At 42.6% G+C, this 24,625-nt stretch overlaps 1 protein-coding gene and 1 long non-coding RNA gene across 5 annotated transcripts in view; one reads left to right on the top strand and one right to left on the bottom strand.

Annotated features, from left to right (window-relative positions):
• LOC144323824 (uncharacterized) overlaps positions 1 to 17,198 on the top strand; it is a 32,947-nt gene extending 15,749 nt beyond the window's left edge. The window contains exons 4-5 of the long non-coding RNA XR_013389168.1: positions 13,839 to 14,183; positions 16,854 to 17,198. This is a non-coding gene — a long non-coding RNA (uncharacterized LOC144323824). The remainder of the gene's footprint in view (positions 1 to 13,838; positions 14,184 to 16,853) is intronic.
• SYN3 (synapsin III) overlaps positions 1 to 24,625 on the bottom strand; it is a 453,214-nt gene that overhangs the window by 131,100 nt on the left and 297,489 nt on the right. The gene's annotated exons all lie outside the window — the stretch shown is intronic.

The following is a 24,625-nucleotide window of genomic DNA, read 5'->3' as shown; positions in this document are numbered from 1 at the left end:
CCTCTCCCTGAATTCCTTCTAACATATCTGATGGCCTACTGGACATCTCCGCTCCAATGTCTAATAAGAATCACACATTAAAGACCTCAAATTTTGCCCTGAAAGTGTTCCCCACCTCACTTAATGGCAGCTTAATCATGCCAACTGCTCAGGTCAAAACCTTAACAGTTGTCCTGACTCCTTATTTTTTACATCTTGTGTCCAATCCATGGGCAAAACCTATGGATATATTGCCTTCAAAATATATCCAGAATCTGGCCATTTCCTACCCTCACTGCTTTGCTTTGGCCCAAGTCACTACCATCACTCACCTGAATTATTCCCATAACTTTTGGACTGATCTCCCCATTTGGGCCCTCATCTGTTAGCCAAAATGATCTCCTTAAACTATATGTCAGACTGTGTCATTCCTCTGCTCAAACCTCCCAATGATTTCTTAGCTAACTCCGAAAAGCAGCCCAACCCTTATAATGGCTGCAAAGCCTGCCAGCATCCAGTCCTCTCAGACCTTAGCCCTCATTTCCTGGCTCTGCTCGAGTCATGTGATCTCCCTGTTCTTCCTCAAATTTACCAGAGTCTCTCAAACCTTTGGGTCTTTCTCCTTTTGTACCTTCTCTGTGGAATGCTCTTTCCCCAGAAATCTGCAGGGCTTGATTTCTAAGGAAAAAAATCCCCTCACCCCTACCTTCTTGTGAGTGCTTTCTTGATCACCTATTGAAGACTGTAACCTGCTCCTCTCCCAAGAAACATTCTCTGTCCCTTTTCTCTGATCCTTATTCCCTATAGTGCTTACTACCATTTATTATGTAATGTAGTTAGTTGGCTTTGTGTTCTATCCATTGTCCATGTTCATTTATCCCATTAGAATGTAACTACTTGGGGTGCCTGCGTGGCTCAGTCAGTTAAGCCTCTGCCTTCTTCTGCTCAGGTCATGATCCGAGGGTACTAGGACAGAGCACCACGTTGGGCTCCCTGCTTAGTGGGGTGTCTGCTTGTTCTTTCTATCTGTTCTCTCCCACTCATGCTCTCTCTCTCTCAAAACAATGTAACTCCTTATATTTTTGTGCACTTTACTCAAGTGTCTGAGCCTTTCATGAGAGCTAAGGCAAAGATGACCTATGGCCAATGATTTGCCCAGATATAATGGACCACTCAGCCATGCCCCATGAGCCTCTTTGACCTCATATTCTAGCCTCTACCTGGAATGTGCTTTGCCCATTTATCTGTGTTGAAAATCAGGCCATCTTTCAAGCCTTGGTTTAACAGTCATATTCTCTTAGAAGCCTTCCTTGACCTTTACTTTCCCTCACTTTGATTGATCTACTTTTCTTCCAGAAAACTAAAAAAATAAAATAAAAAACTAAAAAACAAGTTAGAGCCTTTAAATGACTGCTTATGGGGAAGAAAGTGAATATACACCAGAGCACACACTGGTATATATCTGGCAACTGGCCATTTAGTACATTAAAATGTGCATACCCTTTGACCCAGCAATGCACTTCAAGGAACTTATCCTACAAAAATCCTGAGCAAGTATACAAAGATATGTGTGCCAAGACTTTGTAGCACTTTTGTACTGTCAGCAGGGCCTGGTTTAATAAACTTTAGTTCTATAGACTACTCCATGATGATGGAAACATATATCAAGATATTTGTTAGGTGAGAATTGCCAAATAGTATGCAAGGTATTATTTCATTGGTTTTAAAGAAAGAATAATGGAAGAAAAGAAAGGAAGGGAGGACAGAAGGAAGGAGGGGAAGGGGTTGTATGTTCTATGAATTTGGTTCTAAATTATGAGCAGTAAGATCAGAATGATGCACGTGGTGAAAACTACCCTGGAAATCCCCTAATATCACCTGTAAGAGACAGTATAAAAGTTCCAACATCTCTCAATGTTTTCCTCCAAGAAGAACAGATTTTTTTTGTCTTTCCATTGACCACCAGATAAAATAACTATTAGACTGTATTATGGGGCTACGCTGCATGAGAACTACCCACTGTGTTGTAAAATGCTAATTGTCCCTCAATTGTTATCAGTTCCTGTTGGAACAGAAGGGGATGCATCTCTCTTCTTGGGCCTCCTCTTGAGTATTTTCTCATTGAGGAGAAAGGAGGGAGGAACTTCCTGCACTAGTTAAATTGCTTATCTCTGGCTCTCTTCACTTCTCTTTCCTCTGAGCATATTAAATGTGTTTGGTGTGACTCTACTGTGTGTATGTATGTGCCATTTGCTTTTTACTTTTATTCTCGGTGTGTGAATTCTATATGAGTACATATTACTTTTATTATAATGAGGAATGAGATAAATGTTTGAAAGATCACCTTGTAGATGCAGAAAATAAAGCTTATGTCAAGATTCTAAATTAGCTTTTTTTTCCTTTTAAAGTAATCAGTTGTGTACTATGGGAAAAAAGGGACACTGTGGAAGTAGAATTGTTCATTGTTATTGTCTTTTCAGTGAAAATGACAATTGGCTTTGTCTTTTCTTCCTTCCTCCCCCCCTTCTTTCCTTTCGGTGGCTTTTGGTGTTGCTGAAAGCTGCTGGTATTTCAAGGAGGCAGCCAGACCATTGCAGAGCTGATATAAAGGGACTCCCTGGGCATGGAATTAGGACCATCTCAATGCATGGTGCACACAAACACTTTAAGTCATCTATTTAGGGAGGAGGGCAGAGAAAAGAAAAAGGTAGTAGGGTGTTTTGCTTCCCATGACCCCTCTGGCTTCCAGGATCTTGCTCTTTCCTTCATAAAAGGCCTCAGTGCTCAGATGCTGCTGCCAATTGCTCCCACTGGATCCAGAGTAGCTCCAAGCCTATGGTGCCTATGCTTCCATAACTGCAAGGACTCACTCTTATGTTTCCCACACTCTTAGCACAATCCTGGCATCTAGTAGGCACTTGATAAAATAGCTGGCATTTATTGAGCTCTTACTATTATATGTCTGATCTGGGTTACCTGTTATAATTTCCCAAAGTCCTATGAGGCAGGTACAGAAATCTGTATTTTTCAGATAAGGATACCAAGTCATAGGAAGGTTAAGTAATTTCCCCAGGCTTGTAGATCTGGGATTTGAAACCAGGTAGTTTCAAATCCCAGAGGATTTGACTCGGGCTAGTCCTTTTAACCACCATCCTGCCTCCAAAGAAACTATGTGTTGAATAAATAAACGCATGATGAGTGGATCAGACCTGCCCTTATGAAGGTCCTGTCAGAAGATATTTCCCTAATAAAATGGGGGTGGGAGTAGCATGTGTAGGAACTGAGTCATTCACACTTTCTAGCTTGTCATCTCTTGTGAGCCAGCAGCCTGGCTAGGGTTAGGGCCAAAATTCTTTAGGAAAGAGACAAACTGAACCATAGGTTCTGTTCCAGAATTCTCTAACAGATCTGTTTGGCCCTAACTTCCAAGTGAGGTTCATTCTATTCTCCTCATCTCTGCAAACCACTAGTTTGGAGTCGTAAACACTAAGTGCAAAGAAGACAGTGGGGAAAGGAGAACAGGTTCTGAGAAAACCACCTTTTCCACTTGGAACAGCTGAAGTAACCACTAGAAAAAATGGCAGAACTGTTAAAAGTAAAAATGATAATAATGGTGGGCACATTATTTTCTAATATCCAGCCTCTTCTTCCATGGTTAAAAAGCTACTAATTTATAGTCATATATTTGGCTTCCTAGACTCAAGGATATATTTCCCAGGCTCCTTTCAAATTAGATGTGGTCATATAACTATTTTCTGGCAAGTGAGATTTGAGTGGAAGTGTCATATGACAGCCCCTGAGAAAATTCCTTAAGGGGGAAATGACACAAATATTTTTTCCTCTTTAGCCTTTTTATTCCTGCTGGCTGAAATGCAGATGTGATGGGAGAGACAGAAGCAGCCATCTTGGGTCATAATACATCAATATCTACATTTTGCATATAAGGAAACTAAGAAGGGAGTGAAGGCAATAAGCTAGAAGGACTTGAGTCCTCAGGTCTTCATGGATGAATTTTACAGCTTAGAATAGAAAGGGATGACTCTCTTTCTTTATTCTGTTGTCAGTACTCTCAGGGAAGAACTCTGACTGGCCCATCTTAGTTCAGCTGCTCTCCCTGGAGACCAATCAGTTGTTGCCAGAAAGTATGCTGTGCAAGAGAACTCCTGCAGAATGTGTTTATGTGGATTTAATACAATGTGGAGACTGAATTGTATACAATTGAGTATGTGTTACTTTCATAATGAATGGTGAGATAAATATTTGGAGCAATGAGATAAGTGTAGGGACTGGGGAGTAGGAGGGCATAAGTGAGTGGGCACATTTTCTAAAGAGATGAACCTGGACAGCATACCCCTTAGGTGAATACTACAGATGTTCAAGAATGGTGAGAGTGATTCTACTGGTAATGCAGCAAAGCATCATGGACCAGTTGGAACCCAGGAGACCTGGTTTCTAGCTCTGACAACATAAAACTATTTGGCACATCCCTTTCTTCAGCAGGTCACAGTTTCCACATTTGTAAAGTGGTGAGATTAAATTAGCTTGAATTTGCTCCATTGTTTTCAAAGTTTTAAATTTAATTTACAGAAGTTCTTGGGGGTATCGGTTAGGGTGTTGGGGATCCTCACTAGGCCTTCTTTCCATTCCCTACAAAAACAAACATCCTCATACCCATACACACATTGACACGTTTACTCAGATGTACTTACTCTCACACACCTTACACCCTCGCCCCCACACATACACTCATACACACACATATGGTGGACTGTGAATCATCAGTTTGCTGGATTGCATGATCTCATGTGTCCCTTACAAGTTCTGAATGTCCATGAGTCTATACACATTGGGAACTGTCTGAGGCTTTGAGCCTAAAATTCTAGAGAACAGCAGTTGATACAGAGAGAAGTAATAATGATTATGAAGGTCCAAACAAATGTCTAGGACTTTCTAGTCTCCTTTGCTTTTGCTCTCCCATTTGCTATAGCCTGTGTCTTCTACTAGTGGCAGAAGACAAAGTGTAATCTGTATATCTCCGAGGTGTTGCACTTATGAAAAAAAGATCTGCATAAGTCTTATTATGCATAAGTCTTATTATACATAGTATCTTGCCCATCTACGGGGATCTCTCTATCTTTAAATATATGTAGATTAAGAACAAAATTAGGATGTATTGTATTTTTTAGTTTGGGGATATTTTCTGAATCAACAGTTACTAAGGTAGAGAAACTCTGGTGTGTGGGGTTTGAGAGAACTTTGGTAGTCTTGGAGAAGGCTGGGAACAGCTTTTCTCAGAGTTAAGTTTGGGTCAGGAGCCTTCTCCCCTTAAAGGCAGGTATGTTTGCAGTTTGTTGCTTGGGGCAGGGATGAGTCCATCATCCTCACTGGTCTTTCTGATCCCTCCTAAGGACATGATTTCCCTCTGCCTGGTAAGAGGACAGATTCTGTCAAGCACAAAGCCATGCTGTCTCGAGCTGGCACCTTCCTGCGTGGGAACTCAAAGCCACTCTCAAGAGCCCTTTTCTTTCTCTCTGCAGCCTGTGAGCCAGGGAGGCAGCCAGCTGGGTGGTTCCCACATTGAGAAACTGGGTGGGGCCTGGGGAACCCTTTGGCCTTGGTGGAGGAGCGAGACCAAGGCTCCTCCCTGGGAATTCTATATAATTCAGAAATGGCCAGAGAAAGAGAGCTTTGTGGAGAAGGTCCCCTCCCATCAGGCCAAGACTGGCTGGCCCCTGACACTGATGTGGGCAGAGAAAAGTGGCTGGCTGTTTTATCACTTGGCTAGGCTGGGGCCCAGTCCTGTCCTTCTGTGGGCCCTGGATGGTGTGTAAATTGGGCATGACATGGAACTGTATGGAGAGTGTGATGTGGATTGGGTGATGTTACAAAACAAAATGAAAACACTCCTTTTTCCTCCAGGCAATAGAGGAGGTTTAGAAAAACAAACAAAATCTCTTGGGATTGAGAATAGGTGAGAAATTCTTTGGCAAAGTAAGTGTCATGTTTTGGAAAAAGGGGTGCTCTATGGAGACCTGGTGAAGGAGAGAGAAGAGAGGAGGTCTCTATGCATAGGACACTGTGTCAGAAATGGAGAGGGATGAGCCAGGTGGTTTTTCCTTCATTCACTGTCCTCTCTTCCTGAAAGGGATCTAGTAGCATGAATTAAGGTTTGTTCACCCAACAGAACCAGTCAGGACCCTCACCACCATGGGCCTTGATGCAAATCACTGACTGTTTTGTCAGTGCACGTGGATGAAATGACTGAATATGTATTCCATGTCCCAGACACAATACATGAGAGATTCCCCCTAAATTAAGGAGTTCCCCATCTAGTAGGGAAAGCAGATGAGCCAACAGGCAAATTTGATATAGCACCATGATAGAGTAGCACAGGGTGCTGTGCAGATCCTGGCAGGTAAACCTCTTTAGGACTTCAGGAGCCAGGGAAGTTTTCTGGAGGAAGCAGTGTTTAAGCTGAGAATTCAAGGATAAAGTGGGATTAGTCAGATGAACAAGGGGTTGGGGTGTTCTAGAAAGAAGGAATTGCACCTACAAAAGCTTGGTGGTGAAAGGAAGAAGTTATGCTCCAGGACTTCAATATGGCCAAAGATTTACTCTATGTAAGTCAAAGAGAGGTTATATGATGCTAGAGAAATGAGCCTGGGCCTAATCAGGCAGGATGGTGTCAAGGAGTTTGGACATCATCCTGGGGCCATAGAGGAGCCTTACGAATACTGAGCCCAGGTGGCATGATCAAGATGTGAGCTTTGGAGGGCTTGCTGTGGCTACCTTTGGATGCTAGATTTGAAAAGGGTAAGACTAAAGGCTTGGAAGGCTATCGCGAAACCCAGGCAAGAGATGGTGAGGATATGAGGGCCAATCTCAGTCTGGCATTGGCTCATGATCATTTTATCATCGCCCTCACTCCTGGTTGATGTTGGGCAATGTGACAGCTCACCAGAACTTATGGAAGCTGTCAGGAGCCATATCATCACATCTTCAGCATTTCTTGCCTGGGTTCAGCGAAGGCCTTCCAGCCTTTAGTATTATCCCTTTAGAATGCAATGTCCATAGATAGCCACAGTGAGCCTCCCAAAGCTCATGTCTGACCATGCCACTTGAGCTTCAGATTCATCCCAGTGTTACATAAACTGTCAGTGGCAGTGGGATTTGGGTGCCAGGTGAGGGGAAAGGCTGGCTCTGGGGGGTGATGGGGAGGGAGAAAGGGGAGGCAAAGGTGATTCCAAGTTTCTGGCTCAATAGAGATTGAGATTTCCAAGCTGTGAATTGTACACTTCTAGTTCTGATGAAGCCAGCTTTGCAGCCCATCTGTCCCTGAGGAATGGTTCTGCGGCTGGGGTTGGGCTAGGGGGCAGGGGAAGGGATGTTCCCACAAAGACAGTGGTCCTGACAGAAAGAAACAGACTATGGTTTGCATATTTATCATCTGTCTTCCCCATCAAAATGTTCTCACTATGACTGTAAACTTTGTATTGTTCTCTATTGTATCCCAGTTGCCTAGCACAGAATAATGCCTAGCACACAGGAAACTCACAAAAAAATATTTGTTCAGTGGAAAAATGATGGAGGCTACAGATAAAGGGTCAAGGGATTTGCCACTCCAATTAGTGGAATGAAATTATTGGGACCCTTTGAGATGTCACAGAAACGTCATAAAATGATTCTGGTTTCATCATTCTCCTTTATCAAAGGGTGACTAGGATGGTGGAAATGAACTGGATGAGGAGAAGAATGGTGGCATTTATATGCACATATGAATATATGTAGTACATAGCCTAGGTAATCAATAAGTAAATACACACATAGTGATAGTTGAGTAACAGTTTCATTGTCATCATCAACATCACCACCATCCTCAGCTTTGACTAAGACCTCCCTGTGCACCAGGAACCAAACTCATAGATGTTCTGTATACACTATTTCAATTGTTACAATAGCTCTAGGGAGTATATCTTGCTATGAACACAGGTCTCTCTGACTCCTAAGGTCACCTTCCCTCTATTCCAAGCTCCTTTCTCAGATAAGAAATAAAAAGTTATGGTTGCAATAGAGACTGCTGGAAGAGAAAAAAGAAAAATCCCTGCAATGTCCCAAGAGACCTTCAGGTTTGCTAGAGTCTGAATGGGCTGGAGAGATCTGCTTGGGCCCTGGCCAGGCTGGGCAGTTAGTGGAAAGTTGTATCTTGTTGGTTGGTTTCTTTATCAAGAAATTATATGCAGGCCTTGTCATATAGTTTTCCAGAACTGACAAAACACCAAGAAACCCTCACCTTGCACAACACTTAGTTTCTATCTGAAACTACCCTAATTCTGAGTCCCCCAGGGGGGAGAGCCAGGAGCAGGTGCCTGCGATATTCCCTACAGGGATCACAGGGTGGCCACTTGGAATTGTCCAGCAGCTGAGCCTGGGGTGATTCCAGGGTCAAATGATGGTGGCTGTCTGGTATGATAGGTAGACAGTGGACATGTTAGAAACATGTGCTTTATACAACTCTGTACCTTCACCCTGGCCCTAGAACATCAAATTTCTTCTCTTGCATCCAGGGACACCCTCTGCAGAGATGAGTAATAGCTTTGGGGGAAGGTTGCTATGGAACCCAAGATCAAAGGTGGTGCCACATTGATGAGTATTAAGCTAAATGATGGCTAAGTGAAGGGTGACATATTCACTTGCCTGCTTGTGTTCTTTTTACTGCACATTGGATGAAAACTGCCCTGTAATGGTGATGAGGGCTGAAGTGAGACCACAGGCAGGGACCAAGTGAGGGGGGCAGAAGCTTCCTCTGCCTGGAAGACCCCTGAGAGGCCAGAAGCTAAATCAGTGCTCAGGTAACCTGATTTTGCTGTCCTATAAAGGACCCAGATGGATTGCCCAGCAGAGGAAACATCTGCCCTCAAGTCATTGTTCACCTCTTACCAAACTGCCATTGTGTGATCAATCCCTATTCAATGATCCAGGACACTCTTAAGCCCCCAGAATAGACACTGAGGAAAAGGTGGAGTGAAACAGGGAAAGAAAAAGCAAATGCCCCATCTGGATCAACACCTGACAGGTATCTTAGATGACACCAGCCTAAGATCTCCTCTAAGGATCCAGCTCCTGCCCCAGTTGCATGTGTATCAAAAGCAATATTCATTGCCCCTCACCTTCAAAGCACAATGTGTTGGCTTGGAGAGAAATTTTGAGTAATGTCCACAATGCTTGTCCATCAAGGTGTGTCACAAGGATTGGAAACCAGTCATCTCCACCTGGGTACTTAGTGATTTGGTATTTAGAAGAATGGCAACAGGTCCCAGACAGCTTGGCACCTACAAGATTTCTCTCCGCATTTGTCAGGGAAATGTCAGCTTGTTTTAGGGAGTTTCCCTATCTGCAAAGCCTGAAGGTGTGTCAAAAGGGCCCAGTGCCAACTCAGTCTCAATCTGGCCTCCTTCTTCAAGGAGTCATACCATCCATTTTTTAACACCATCCATATGCCAGGCCAAGTGCTACATGATCTCAACTCTACCCAGTTTATTCAACTTACACAGATTATTTTCCTCCTTTACACAGAGGAGAAAACTAAGCTCAGAAGCTAAGTGACACAATAAGTGACAGAACCATGGTGATTCAAACTCCAGCCAGTCTGGTTTCAAAAGCTCAAACTCTTTGCAATATAATTCAATATGATACTTATCAGACACATAAGGGAAGCAGGCAGGCACTGTTCTAGACTCAGGGGATTCCGAGATAAATAGGACTGTCCCAGCACTCAAGGAGCTTCCTGTCAAATACACTTAAGAGAAATTTCGACATACTCCTAAAACGCTATAGCAGAGATGTAAGCATAGAGGACTAGGAAGATAGAGGAGCAGGGCAGGGATTCACTCTTTCTGGGTAATCAGTGATGCTTTTTTTAAAAAAAAAAAATTAAATTAAATTTGCAAAAAATAAAAAATAATAAAAAAATAAATTCAATTTGCCAACATATGATGCTTTTTTTCAGAAGGAGAGACTCCTGAGAGACTTTTAAACAATGAGCAGAAGTGTTCCAAGAGGATAAGAACCTTCCAAATGTATATAAGACATACATTCTAGGATGTTTACCATACCCTTGTTCACAGAAGATTTGGGAGGCTCATTGGTAGCAGAATGGCTGAATTAACTGCAGTTCAATCACACCAAGGAATATTTTGAAACCATTAGAAGGAGTGGATTAGAGTTGTATCCAAATGACATAAGATCTGTTGAGTGAATAGAAAGTTGCAGAAGTGTTTTGCATGTGCTTGCATGTATGGACACGCACAAATCCATACACATTCCTTGCAAAGACATAGTCAGGTCAAAGTCAAGGAGATGTAAACCACTATTAGGGGAACTAACAAGAGCACAGTTCTGCTCTAGTGTCATAAGGAAGGTGAGTCCTCAGAGGGAATCAGGAGGTTCCCAGGAATTGAAAAGCAGGTGTGGTTAGAGTGAGGGTTGGTTTACTTTGGCAATTGGACAGGCATTTTCTGGTGTTGGCTTGAGCTGAGAAGACTCAAGGCTGCATTCCAACAGGGATTTGCTGTTGCAAGGGTCAGTTGTAGAGAGCAGATCAAAACTGAATTTGGACCTAGAATGGGAGATGAGGTGGTTGGTGAAGTAGGGGAAATGTCCAGGGTATCCAGGCATTTGTGGTTCAGTCCAGTCTAGCAGAGACTTATTGGGATTTCCAGAGTCCCTTCCCCTCTCTAGACTTTTCCTGTCTACTCCCAAATCTCTCAAAGTGTGGGATGTCAGATCCCACATGATACCCACACCATACCCAGGAAAGATCCTTTAACAATTAGCCCCAGCAAGACAATGAGCTCTAACACATCTCTATCTCTACTGCTCCACTGAAAGAGCTCTTGCTAAGATCATCAATGTCTCCCAAAGGCTTTCTCTTTCTTCTTTCCACAAAAGTGTTTTGACTCAGGAGCCATGCCTTCCTTCATGAAAATGCTTTGAACTCTTGACTTGTACGATAGGATACTCTTCTGCATTTTCTTCTCCCATACTGGCCTTGATCTTCTTTGCTGGTTTCTCTTGCTTTATCTAAAATCTTAATGCTGGCAGCTCTACATGCGTTCATGAGCCCTCTACACTCTCCCCAGGCAATCCTATCTTCCTATCTAGTATTTTGTGAGAAGGGCCAAAGAATGTTTCTTCTTTGTGTTTCCTTGAGGAGGAAAATTTCTGTAATATTCTGAGCTTCCTGCCCGACTCCTTACTCTGTCCTACTGAAATGCTACTTGGAGAGTTTGGGAGAGGAACCAAGCTTCCACAGTAATTTTCTTGATGCTTATCGCTCTCTGAAATTATCTTGTTCATATCTTGTTCAAAGAAAGATTATAGTATCCAAGATCTATAAAGAACTTATTAACTCAACAGCAAAGAAACAAACAACCCAATCATGAAATGGGCAAAAGACATGGACAGAAATATCACAGAGGAAGACATAGACATGGCCAACAAGCACATGAGGAAATGCTCCGCAACACTTGCCATCAGGGAAATACAAATCAAAACCACCTCACACCAGTGAGAATGGGGGAAAATTAAGCAGGAAACCACAAATGTTGTAGAGGATGTGGAGAAAGGGGAACCCTCCTGCACTGTTGGTGGGAATGTGAACTGGTACAGCCACTCTGGAAAACTGTGTGGAGGGTCCTCAAAGAGTTCAAAATAGATGAGCCCTACGACCCAGCAATTGCACTGCTGGGGATTTACCCCAAAGATACAGATTCAATGAAATGCTGGGACACCTGCACTCCGATATTTATACCAGCAATGTCCACAATAGCCAAACTGTGGAAGGAGCCTCAGTGTCCATCGAAAGATGAATGGATAAAGAAAATGTAGTTTATGTATACAATGGAATATTACTCAGCCATCAGAAACAACAAATACCCACCATTTGCTTCGACGTGGATGGAACTGGAGGTTATTATGCTGAGTGAAATAAGTCAATTGGAGAAGGACAAACATTATATGGTATCATTCATTTGGGGAATATAAAAAATAGTGAAAAGGAATAAAGGGAAAAGGAGAAAAAATGAGTGGGAAATATCAGAAAGGGAGACAGAACATGAAAGACTCCTAACTCTGGGAAACGAACTAGGCGTGATGGAAGGGGAGGTGGGCGGGGGTGGGGGTGACTGGGGGATGGGCACTGAGGTGGGCACTTGACGGGGTGAGCACTGAATGTTATTCTATTGGCAAATTGAACACCAATTAAAAATAAATTTATATATATAAGAAAAGAAAGCATAGCTAGGGATACCCCTCTTACTGTGCCTGGCAGGCAGGCAATAACATTTCAAAAGATTATCATTTCTTCTCTTCACATCTTTTGTTTCAGTAGTTCCAAAACACAAGGGCATTTTAATTTGTGTAATCTCATGAGGCAATGGTAGGAGGCTATGACCTCCCAGAAGGTAAAGGTTATGTTTTATTCAACACTGTATCCTTAGGATGTAGCTGAAAAATTTGACACTTCGTAGATCCTTTAAGAGTATTTGTTAAATGAATAAATGAGTCCAAGTCTTCAATAATAAAAAAAAGAAAGATGAATGGATAAAGAAGATGTGGTATATGTATACAATGGAATATTACTCAGCTATTAGAAATGACAGATACCCAACATTTGCTTTGATGTGGATGGAACTGGAGGGTATTATGCTGAGTGAAATAAGTCAATCGGAAAGAACAAACATTATATGGTCTCATTCATTTGGGGAATATAAAAAATAGTGAAAGGGAATGGAGAGGAGAGGAGAGAAAATGAGGGAAAATATCATTGAGGGTGACAAAACATGAGAGACACCTAACTCTGGGAAATGAACAAGGGGTAGTGGAAAGGGAGGTGGGCGGGGGGTTGGGGTGACTGGGTGACGGGCACTGAGGGGGGCACTTGGCAGGATGAGCACTGGGTGTTATGCTATATGTTGGCAAATTGAACTCCAATAAAAATATATTAAAAAAATAAATTCTGTGATAGTAAAATGTGTTGTTTTCTTGCTTGTCTCCCCTAACAGATTGTAAGCTTCATGAGGACAGAGTACATGTTTTATGTTTCTCTGTATCCTCCCAGATCATTGTATATTTCAATTCAGTACACCTTGTTGAATGGGATGGAATCTGGCTGATGGCACTCTCACAGCATTGCTTGTGTAGACTGGCCAATCGTTTACTTGCTTTACCCAATAAAGCCTCTTTTTAGGCCAAGGTTGACTCCCTGTTTCAGAGGCTGTCCTTTTCTACTCAGCTTGCTAGATGGTTTTCATCCTTTTGGATTCAGATTTTCCTATTTATTCAGAGTTGTAAATGTCAATGTCCAAACTACAATTCCAACTCCATTCATTGCCCTCTCTTGGCTCATGGTGTATTTCAAAATCAACATTTGAAGTCAAGAATTGAAGAGTTTCCAAAATTAATTTTCCTCTCTTCAGGTTCCTTCTGTATATAATGAGCACTGGGTGTTATATGCAGTTGATGAATTACTGAAGTCTACATCTGAAACTAATGATACACTATATGTTAACTAATTGAATTTAAATAAGTTTAAAAATCCCAGTTCCAGGCATGTAGGCTGGGCAAAATAACTCCTTCCATTTCTAGAAGAAAGTTGTGAAGCTCAGCAAATATGGTTCTTCCTCTTCTCCACATATCTTCATTTATTACATTTTACTCACCCTGTAGGGCTCAGAACAATGCAGTCTTTTCCATGTTTCACTTACCCACTTTTGTCATAATAATCTTAGGAATAATTGAGCACCTACTATGTGCCTTGTCCTAAATGCTTTCACCTATATAACCTCTGTTCTTCCCAACAGCTATGGAATTTACATATCATCCCATTTGCCATATGAGAAAACCAAGACTCACAGAAGCAGAGGTGCTCAACCATGGTTACCTAACTAGTAGGTGACCAGGCAAGACTGAAGTTCATCTCTGCCTGACTGGGAAGATTATGCTTTTCCTGTCACAGCTGCTGACTCAGTTCACCATCCTCAGTGGCATGTCACCTTATTCAACAAATATTAATCAAACACCTCCTGTGTGCCAGGAACTGCTCTAAGGAATCAAGATGCAAGTGAATATAGCAAAAGCCCTTGCCTTTATAGAAATCATAGTCTACTGGAAGGAGATACACAAAAATGATAAACAGAATTAAAAAGGTATGAAGTAATAGAAAGTAATAAGTGGTATGGAAAAAAAAAAAACAGTGTGAGGGGGCTAGAGAGTCCTGAGATCATGTGGTAGTAAACACAGTTTCAAAATAAAGTTGTTGAGAAGTCATGTTGAGACAGTGATATTTAAGCCAATATTTGAAAGAAATAAGACAGTCATGTAGGATTGGGGAAAGAGTCTGGGGAACTCAGTCTGGGGAAGAGCATGCCAAACAGACAGCTGATACGAAGACTCTGGAGTGGGAACCTACCTGATGGTTCAAGGAATGGCAAGAAGGTCGATGTAGCTTGGTGTTGTGAGAGGGGAGAAGGTATAGGAAACAAGATCAGAGGGGCTGCAGATGTGTGGAATGGTGGTTCTCAATCAAGGATGATACTGACCCTGGGGGTGGGGGTATTTGTCTGGAACCATTTTTGATTGTCACAATATTGGAGGGGTAGATGCTATTGGCATATAGTGAACAAAGGCCAGTGATGCTGCTAAGCATCCTACATTACATGGGAAACTCCTCTTCCCTTCTAAAAAAGAATTATCCTGATCCATATATCAATAATGTTGAGACTGAGGAACTCTGGTGTAGAGCCCTACAGGACTTTGGCTTTTGCTGTGTGTCAGATGTAGCATCTTTTGAGAATTTAGAACAGAGGAGTGTCCTCTGCTTTATACTTTGAAAGGAGGTGCTGTGTTGAGAATGAATAGACTGTGGGGAAGAGGAAAGGGAGGAAGCAGGAAGACAAAACCTGGAGGTGACCACCATACCCCAGGCATGAGATATGGGGTGACTCATCCCCTTCTTGGAAGGTCTTGGAAGCCAGGTAAGAAGGGAAGTAACATTACTGAGCACCCAGAGAGTGCCAAGCTTTCATGTTCATTACCTCTTTAGACTGTATCTGATCTTTGTTTTTTAAAAAATATTTATGTATGTATGTATGTATGTATGTATTTATTTATTTGAGAGAGAGAGAGAGAGAAAGAGAACGAGTGGGGGTGAGAGCAGAGGGAAAGGGAGAAGCAGAATCCCAGCTGAGCAGGGAGCTTGATGCAGGGCTCAATCCCAGGACCCCGAGATCATGACCTGAGTCAAAGGCAGATGCTTACTTAACCAAGTGAGCCTCCCAGTCGCCCCTGTATCTGATCTTTATTAGCCCCAGCACTTAGATTGGAGTTAAGTAGCTTGACATCCCTGAATGCAAACAAGAATTTCAGTAGAAAGAAAATGTTTTTATTTTACACTTGTTGGCCATTCAGAAAATTTGTTCTGGATGATGCTATTTCTCTACCAACAGATAGAGTAGAAGCCTGGTTGCAGGTTAGGCACATGCCCTTCCAGAGGCACATGAAGAAATCTGTTGGAGACACCCAGGTGGAACTCTCTTGTGGTCCCCTTATGTTATCATTCTGCAAACATGCCCTTGGGATGTACCTTGAAGAGGCTATTACACATTCTGCTAAGAATAGACACTTGCACCAGGCACCTGAAGGAGTTGATACCATTCTTCCCAGCAGAGCCAACCCCTTGAAAATGTCTATATTAGGGTCTTTTCTCCAAAGATTGGAAAGTCATCCATACAAGACCAGACAAGCATATATAAGGGAGGCAGGCCATTGAAGGAGAGCAGGAAGCTGAGCCAATAAAATTCCTGAATGGTGACTCATACTAAGCAGTGATGAAAGTGAACTTGTCTCAGTCATGCCAGTGGAATAATTCATGGTCACATCAATACTATGGTCCTGCTCTACTTCTGTTGGGGAGAGGACTAGTGCAGTGGATATCGCTGGTGCACCTTTTCTCCATCTTTATCACCCTCCACATCCTAAGACAGGTGATCAGGCTGGCCACGCCACTTATTGGAATGCTCTCCTCTCAAGGCTTCTATGGCCATACTTTTTATCCCTTCAGCCAGTACTGAAATAATTTCTTCTGCTTAGCATTACTATATTAGTTTTCTAGTGCTGCTGTAACAGATTAGGTGGCTTAAAAGAGCAGAAATTTATGGTCTCACAGTTCTGGAGGCTAGAATTCTGAAATCAAGGGGTTGTCAGGGGCATGTTCCCTCTGAAATCTGTAGGGGAATCCTTTCTTCCTCTTCCTAGCTTCTGGTCCTTTTCAGCAATCTTGGGTGTTCTTGGGTTGCAGCTACATCACTCCAACCTCTCTTCCTCTATCACCAGATGGTGTTCTTCCCATGTCTCTGTGTTCACATGGTCATCTTATAATAACACCAGTCATTTGGAGTAGGGACCCACCCAACTCAATATGACCTCATCTTAACTAATTTCAACAATGACCCTATTTCCAAATAAAGTCATATTCTGAAGTACTGGGGGGGTAGGACTTCAACATATCTTTTTGAGAGGACACATTTCAATTCATAACAATGTCTTTCTTCCATAGTAGCCTTTGAGCAGCTATTATACATTCCCAAGGAGAACAACCCCTTTCCTACCGCATAGTGTCCTAATGGAGGATCAAATATGATGGTGGATTTCCTGACAACTGTGGTCAGTCAGACTGCTGCATCCTCTTGGGCACAATAATTGATCCAGTGGTGGGCACATGACCCATGAAAGAACAATCAAAGTCCTTTTATGAAATTTTGAAATATGGTGTCAAGAGGGTATCTCCCCCCCCCCTTTTTTTTTTATTTTTAACACAGGTGGGCCTGGCAGAAGACTTCTTGTTTTCTCCATAAACACTGATGCAGGAACAAGCAGAGCAGAGAGAAGAGAAAGTGACGGTACCCTTGTGACATCATTTCCAGCCCTGGATCCAGCTGTGCCTGAAGCCATTACCTCTGGGACTCTGAGATGCAAGGACCATTGAATTTTCTTCTTCTCTTAAATACTTGGAGTTGATGGGCAGCCCAGGTGGCTCAGCGGTTTAGTGTTGCCTTCAGCCCAGGGCGTGATCCTGGAGACCCTGGATCGAGTCCCACGTCAGGCTCCCTGCATGGAGCCTGCTTCTCCCTCTGCCTGTGTCTCTGCCTCTCTCTCTCTCTGTGCTTCTCATGAATAAATAATAAATCTTTAAAAAAATACTTGGAGTTGAATATTCTGCTACTTTCTATTGAAAGAGTATTAATTCTGCTGTCTTCCATCATCATCAAGCTTTTTTTCAAAAAGAAGAAGCACATCATCTTTAAATATTGCCAGTAGGACTCACACTTCATAGCACAAGGCACCTTACAAAGAACTTTCCTGCGCTTTAACGCACTGAATTATGACCCCTGAACTCTGAGTCCTCAAGTAGACTATGCATCTGAGTGAGCGTGGTGGGATCCTTGGGCACGGAGTGAGAGGCAGAGCCCAGGCTCTCCAAACTGGCAGCTACCATTCAACTCTGGCTCACTGTCACCACATGGGGATCTGATTCAGACCCAGTGTTGTGGATCTTCTTTTTTTAAAAAAAAAGCCAGAAATCTGAATTGTGATGGGAATTTACCAATGAATAAACTCTCTGTGGGTCGATAAAACTCTCCTGTGGCCTGAAACTAGCCCCCAAGCTACCCACTGGAAATGTCTGCTGTAAAACCATGAAATGTTAGAGCTTGGAAAGATAGTTGCAGGTAATATAGTCTAAATGCTACATAAGACTTTGATATTGTGAAGTGACTCACCCAGGGTCACCTAAATAAGTACTGGCAGAACCAGAACTAGAGCAAAGGGATTCTGATTCTCAGACCATGCTGTTACCAAACTGGGATTTTCCTCACCATCCCTGGCCTCCTCTACCTTTCCCCAACTTGGGAACCGGTGCTAGCACCCCATCAGGTACCCAGGCCAGAATCCTGGGTGTTACCCTTGGTACAGGTCAGGGATGAAGACCTATTTAAGTCTACCTCGAGAATACATCTTGCATATATCCTGTTTCTCTTCTTTTCCATCACTACCACCTAACTGCAATAGCTTCATAACTACTCTCCAGTCTCACTGTTCCTCTGCCTTCCAAGTTTTATAAGATCCTGCAAGACCCCACTTCCCATCCTGTATCTCTCTCCTCCAGCCTTTCAGCCCCTTTAGCCTGCCATTTTCCTCCCCTCTAAGGGCTTCTGTCCATGCCATTCCATGTGTCTGGAATTCTCTCTATGCATCTCTTCTTGGTATTAATCCCAACTAACCTTCCAGGTCTCTGAGCAGTGCCAGCCCATCCTAAGTACTATGTAAGTAACAGCTATTGTGATTTTCATTATCATCTCAGCCAAATGGCCCCTTTTTGAGGACTCCTTCCCAGGTCAGCCCATCCTGTGATTCACCTCTATAGCACTCAGCATAATCACAGTTCCGTAACAAACTGCTTTTGCTTGTTTTCTATCTATTGGCTCCATGAGACTTCAGGGTACCCTCAGCTCAAAGAATGTGTCTCGTTAACATCTTTATATCCCAGTGACTGTCAGAGAGCATGATACAGCACTCAATAAATATTTACTCGCTGATACTGAGTAAATACTTGTTTATATTTGTACACCTCTAGACATCAGAACATCCAATGGAGCTTTCAATACCATTTCCATGTTGGCCATTTTACAGATGAGGAAACTGAGGATCAGTGGGGTCAGTAAGTGGCTCCATGGTCTGTGGCACATGGGAACATAAAACCCCCATTCCCTAAGTCCTGAGCCTAGCAGGACTCTGCTCTGCTCTGCCTCTGGCTTGATGGCTCAATGGATATTTGACTTCTGCTGTGTCCCAAATCAGAATTGGTGTGTGTGTGTGTGTGTGTGTGTGTGTGTGTGTGTATTTTTTTTTTTTCCAGTGGCAGGAAGTCTTGCCCTGGGGAGATGCTATTTGGTTAGCATTTGGGGAAAGAGAAGTATTTTTCCCTTTGTTAGCTAGCTCTGGGCAGTCTGAAAACTCTTGATCCCCACTGTCTGCTGCTTTGAATGTAATGACCTGCTTTCAATCCTGTTTAATTATGGGATTTCTGATAGGAATTTGGAAAACAACTCCTAAATCCTGAGGCTTGGATGGTAGCCCATGTTTTATCTCCAAGTCTCTGTACCCAGTTTTTCAGAAAGACTTTTTATACCTGGCCCTCAGGCAGAGGCCTATCCCTTATTGCCCCCATTCCTCCCCAGTTCACCACCTGGGGACTGTCTAACCATGCTTGCTTCCCAATTTACTCACTGGATGGAACCCTCCCATGCTGGGCTCTGGCTCTCAATTTTCAGTCCTGTGTGTATCCTGAGGCAGTCCTTAAGAGCAGAGTATGGGCTGGTGTCCCATGAAAAGTGGCCTCAGATAAGGGCCTGGGAGTGAGCAAAGCCAGCTTTGAGTCTTTGCTCTTATGATGTTAGTGCTGGGTCCTTGGGCAACTGACCTAAGGCCCCAAGCCTCAATTTCCTTAACTGTAAAGTGGGAATGGTAATATCTCATTTAGGGTTAGTGGTAGAAAAACCTAGCAAATTATAGGCACTAAAAACATGATTTCTTTTTTTCCCCTTCTCTAGCTTTTGGTAGGGCTGGGGCTGGTGGAGATAGAAGATCAGAAACATGGTTTAGGGAAGGGAGGGTCTCTGCTAAGATTGGGCAGCTGAAAGATCTAGTCTAGAGAAGTGGCAAAAGCACCCTTTTTGGGTGTTGGGATGAATGCCAGTCAGACGTAGAAAGTGGCCTCTGGGCATTAAAGCTACACAGACCTGGTTCAAATCCTAGCTGGGTGACTGGGTGACAACTAGCCTGAGTCTCAGTTGACACATCTGTAAAATAGGAACAATGATTTCCATGTCAAGGGGCATCACGAGGACTGCAACTAAAATAGAGGAAGCCATTCACCCTGCCCAGTGACTCTTGCTCTGGTGGCTTCTCCCACCCAAAGGCCTGGGGGCCACCTGGATCTGAGTTTGTTTCAGGGCATCTCCCTGGCAAGGCACAAAAGGAATTGGGATCCATACCTGCATTCTCTGTTTCCTAAATAACAAACATTATGGCAGCTACCTTTTATTAAGTTTCAACTGTTCTTAGTTCTTTTTCTTACAGGGGAGACAATGCAAACTTGAGATTGCCACTTGCTCAAGGTCACTAAGCAGGTTCATGAGGGAGCTGTCTAGCTTTCCGCCATACAAACCTCCTGTCTGACCCCCTTTTCACTGCTCTGGGCTTCCTGGATTCCTGGGGCTCAGATGGGTTCAGGCCAGCTGTTATGACCTTTTTTGGATTCCAGCCACTCACAAAGGGAGCAGCAGTTTCACCATGTTCCTGCACTCAAGAGCCCCTTCCGCTTCCCAGTGTCCTAGATTCACTCTCTGCACTGTCCTCAGCATGTCAAGCAGGGATTTGGAGGGGAGGATTCTCTACCTGTCCTGCATCCCTCCGTTAGGTGGGAGCTCTGGCAAGCAGAGGAGGATCAGGTACTCCCAGGAAAGCAGGGTGTGAGAAGTTAAAGATTATTAGAGAAGGGCACCAAGGTAGGTTCTGATTTCAGAACAGAGGCCCCACTTTACCTTCATTTCTGCTGCCCATGTGGGAGGATTCATGTGGGGGCTCACTCTAAATGTTGTAATGTGTTCAACATTATAGGACAAAAGGCTGGACTACCAGGAAAGAGGAGGTGGCATTGAATTTGAGCCCTATAGAATGGGGAAGAAGTGTGCTCACACTGCAGGGAAAGCCAAGATGGGGATGAAGTGGGAGCGTGAGGTTGATGCATTAGTGGATGAGCTCCTAGTTCACATTTGGTTTCTCAGCCATGGCTGTGCCCTCTCCTGTCTCCTCCAGAACTTCTGCTTCCCTTCCTGAAGTCTTACCGAATCTGACCAGGGGGTCCTTGCTGGGGGCTCCAGTCCCCAAACCCATATTCTAGACTCTGGAACATGCACATGGCTTGATTCAAGATCAGGAAAAAAACTCTTGCTTTCCTTTCAGAATCAGCTGTGCAACCCTCTCTGCGCCTGAGGGTGTCAGGGGGGTGCAGCCAGGGGTGCAGGGGAGCCTTGGGAAACCACTTCTGCATGCCTGCCTTCCCGCCAGAGCTCAGAGAATGGCCAGCCTCCACTTCAACACAGAAGTGGCCCCTTCTTTCTGTTGCTTTCTTTTGAGACTTCTGCAGGGTTTGTCAATTAGCATGCATTCAGGCACCGGGAGGAGCAGACCCTTGCTCTGACCCACATGCAGTGTGCTCCCACCACCCTGGGAAATTCCTCATTTGTGGAAAACATGCATACTTCTGTCTCTGCAGCCTCTGATTTGTCTGCTTGATCTGTACTCAAAAACTGATGGTCATTCTTTAAGGCCCAGCTCACAGGTCATCTGCTTTCTGAAGCCTTTTTCAGCACCTTGGGCATAATTAGTTCCTCCCTCCTGTCACCTCCCAAAGCCCTTTGCCATGATGGCATTTCTGCCGTGATGGCATTTCTCATATTGCCTTCTACTTACTTGATTTTAAGTTACTTTTTAAAACACAGACCTAACACGTGTTTTCTGTATAAAGGGAAGAACAAAATTCTCCCCTACCCCCTGCCCATTCTTTAAGGACAATTGCCCAAAGCTAATCCTTATTAGCAATTTCTTTGGAGGGCTTCCAGAAATTTTTATAATCAAGTATATATGAGGATGTGGGTATGTACAGTCAGTTATTTGATCCAAAATCGGTCATATAAAGTTATTGCTCTGCAACTTGCCCTTTTCCCTTACTGGACATCTTCATTTTTGCAGAAAAACACTTTACATTAATGTTCTATCTGATGTACTTGACCTAAATTCCATCATCTTATTTTATTTTTTAATAAAAGGTTTACTTAATTTTTTATTTTTTTTGACATGTAATCTTTTCCTTTTCCTTTTTTTCTCCCTTCCTTCTTCCTCCCTCTCTTCTCCTCCTCCCTCCACCCCCCGTTTTGTCTTATTTGTGAGGTTTCTTTTTTTTACCCCCTCTTTTCTTCTAGTGCCTTGGAAGGTTTATAGTCTGTTTTTAATCCTTGAAGTCATCACCCTTATAACTTTAAACACTATCCATAAACATCTGGATTTATCAATTTTACTCTGTATCCAATCCACAAACATTCTGCCACCAAAGATATAGAATTCAGGGTATGTATACATCTTCACATCCTTCCTCTACCATTGTTGTTGGCTAAGCTTTTCTTTGTGTACTGCTGTGGTTTGGAACATTTACATTCTGTGCTGTGATCATAATCTCCACAGCTGTTCAGCCTTCATTCTATATTTAAACAAATATAATGTTCACTACTCATTCCTAAGTTGGTATTTTTGATATATTTTGGGGGGAACTAGGTTTTATTATCAAGTCCTCCACCCCCTGACCTTCCCTGTAAACTTGAGTGCTATGTGCTCTTTTCTCTGAGTCTGTTGGTAAATGTCCTTCAGCTACTTTTTTTCTTTTCTAAAAATTTAAATTCAATTTAATTAACATATAGTGTATTATTAGTTTTAGAGGTAGAGTTCAGTGATTCATCAGTTGGATATAATACCTGTTTATTCACCCATGCTTATTCCATCACGTGTCCTCCTTAATGCCCATGACCCAGTTACCCCATCCTCGCACCTCTCCCTCCAGCAACTCTCAGTTTGTTCCCTGTGTTTAAGAGCCTTTTATGGTTTCCCTCCCTTTCTGTTTTCATCTTATTTTTCTTTCCCTTCCCCTATGTTCATCTGTTTTGTTTCTTAAATTCCACATATGAGTGAAGTCATATGATACTTGCCTTTCTCTGATGGACTTATTTCGTTTAGCATAATACTTTCTAGTTTCATCCACATTGTTGCAATGGCAAGATTTCATTCTTTCTGATGCCTGAGTAATATTCCATTGTATATATATAAAAATATATATCACATCTTCTTTACCCGTTCATCTACTTTTATACATGAAAGACAACCTGACTGGCTACCAAATTTGAGAACATACTGATTACCTTTAGAATTTTGTGTCCATCACTACCATGTCTTTTGGCACTCTAGTGTAAAGTCACAGGCCAGTTTGACTTCTCCTTTAGAGTATTTCCGAATTTTACTATCTGAATATTATCCATCAAAATTCCATTAACATATTAAGGATATTTTTATTATTCTGTAGATTAAGGCATTTCTTTAGTTCATAAGTTTTCTTCTGTAATACCTTTGAATATGTTTGTGGCCCATTGTTCTTTTCTTTTCTTTTCTTTTCTTTTTTCTTTTCTTTTCTTTTCTTTTCTTTTCTTTTCTTTTCTTTTCTTTTCTTTAGGAATGCCTGGTATGTATACTTGAATATCCTTTTATTGCAAGTATTGTCTTCTATTTTATTTCATTGTCTTTATAATTTTCCCCTTTCTTCCATTTTTAAATCCCTATTCCCTATATTATTGGCTCTTCTCTCAACTAAATGAATTCCATATCTTGCTGATGCTAATTTTTTCTCTCTATAAGAGTTATATTATTTAAAAAATATTTTTCACATTGGATCCTGTATGCTGTGTGTGTGTGTATAGAAATCATCTTTTTAAAAAGATTTTATTTATTTATTCATGAGAGACACACACAGAGAGAGAGAGAGAGAGAGAGAGAGAGGCAGAGACAAAGGCAGAGGGAGAAGCAGGCTCCATGCAGGGAGTCTTGATGTGGAACTCGATCCCAGGACTCTGGGATCACACCCTGGGCCGAAGGCAGGCGCTAAACCACTGAGCCACCCAAGTGTCCCTCATCTTTCTTTCTTTCTTTTTTTTTTTGTATCCTGTCTGCTTATTTGTAGTTTGACTTTGGAAATGTTTTACTCTGGTTTGTTATTTTCTCAGGGATATAATGATAGGATGGGGGAGTTAGCTGGGCTGCTAACAGATTACCTTTGATTTTCTTGTCTCAGGATCTGTTACCAAATATGTTCTGCCCTGGAAGTGCATCTATCCTGAGTTTTCAAGCATCTCTCCATGGATGAGGTCTGTATGGATTACAAGGAAGATCCAAAGCTGCTGGGTCCCATGTATCTCTTCCGGTGATTAGATGCAAGGCTAATTGTTGTTTCCCTCTCTCTCTTTTGCTCCACTTCTAAGACATTTAAGGAATGGGAGTCAGGGATGAAGGAGTAATACTAGCTACCTCCTTTGGCCCTGTCTCCCTTGCCCTCCCACCTTGTGGACCTGAGTCATTATAGGGGACCTCATTCTTCCATGGCCTACCCCCACCTCTGCTCCTTTGCTCTCCAGCAAATGATCATTTATTTGGCTTTTAGGGATCCTCTTTATTACTTTCAAGGATATCTGGCAATGTATGTGACTCCTTTAATTGTCTTCCTTTGATGAAGTCCAAGCTTCGCTGAATGTGGCATGTATGGGTTTTAGCCTATTTTATTTTTTTAATTTTTAGATTTTGTTAAATATTTTATTTATTTGAGAGAAAGAGAGAGAGAAATAGTGAAAGAGAGCACGAGCTGGGAGGCAGGGAAAGGGAGAAGCAGGCTCTCCACTGAGCAAGGAGCCCAAAGCAGGGCTTGATCCCAGGACCT

This window comes from Canis aureus, chromosome 11 (genome assembly GCF_053574225.1).
Source record: "Canis aureus isolate CA01 chromosome 11, VMU_Caureus_v.1.0, whole genome shotgun sequence".
Taxonomy (NCBI): Eukaryota; Metazoa; Chordata; class Mammalia; order Carnivora; family Canidae; genus Canis; species Canis aureus.
The sequence above is the reverse complement of the archived record's forward strand: the minus strand, read 5'-3'. Positions and strand labels throughout refer to the sequence as shown.